The following is a 995-nucleotide window of genomic DNA, read 5'->3' on the forward strand; positions in this document are numbered from 1 at the left end:
TATATATATATATATATATATATATATATATATATATAAAAGTAATAATTAAAGCGTGTAAGAATATAAACACCATATATTAAATATTTTAATGTATGTTCGTATCACTAAAAACATAATTAAAAAGAATAACTTGATCATTGAAAACAATAAATTCATGATATAATCATTATTATAGAAATAGAACTATTTCAAATCGATAACAAGTTATATATATATATATATATATATATATATATATATATATATATATATATATATATATATATATATATATATATATATATATATATATACCTTTTAGATGTATATCTTCATCGGAAAAATGATGAAAAAGAATCAATTGGTAATTGAAAACAATTATATACCATAATTATATATATATATATATATATATATATATATATATATATATATATATATATATATATATATATATATATATATATATATATATAGGTTAGGTTCATTTGAGACCACCTATATTTTGTAAGACCGTGAGACACATTTTTTTATTTTTTTTTTTATTTATTTTTTATTTTTTTATTTCTTTTAGTTAATTCATGTTTCGAAAATAATATTTAAAAAAAGAATTTTTTGATTTTTCCATTTATTTTGCATTTTAAAATTATTTTTAGAATATGTATAGTCTAATATTCTATTTAGAATATTTTACGTATTTTTCAAAAAAAATAGAACTTTTATTTTTATTTTTTTTAGTTAATTCAAGTTCCGAAAATAATATTAAAATTTTTTTTTTTAGATTTTTCCATTTATTTTGCATTTTAAAATTATTTTTTAGAATATGTCAGTGTAATATTGTATTTAGAATATTTCACGTATTTTTCAAAAAAAAAAACGGAATTTTTTTATTTTTTTAATTTTTTTTTATATTTTTTTTAGTTAATTCAAGTTCCGAAAATAATATTTAAAAGAGTAAACTGCACAAATGGTCCCTGTGGTTTACACAAAATTGCCACTTTGGTCCAAAAACG

This window comes from Lactuca saligna, chromosome 9 (genome assembly GCF_052625555.1).
Source record: "Lactuca saligna cultivar CGN05327 chromosome 9, ASM5262555v1, whole genome shotgun sequence".
In the NCBI taxonomy this organism is placed as follows: Eukaryota; Viridiplantae; Streptophyta; class Magnoliopsida; order Asterales; family Asteraceae; genus Lactuca; species Lactuca saligna.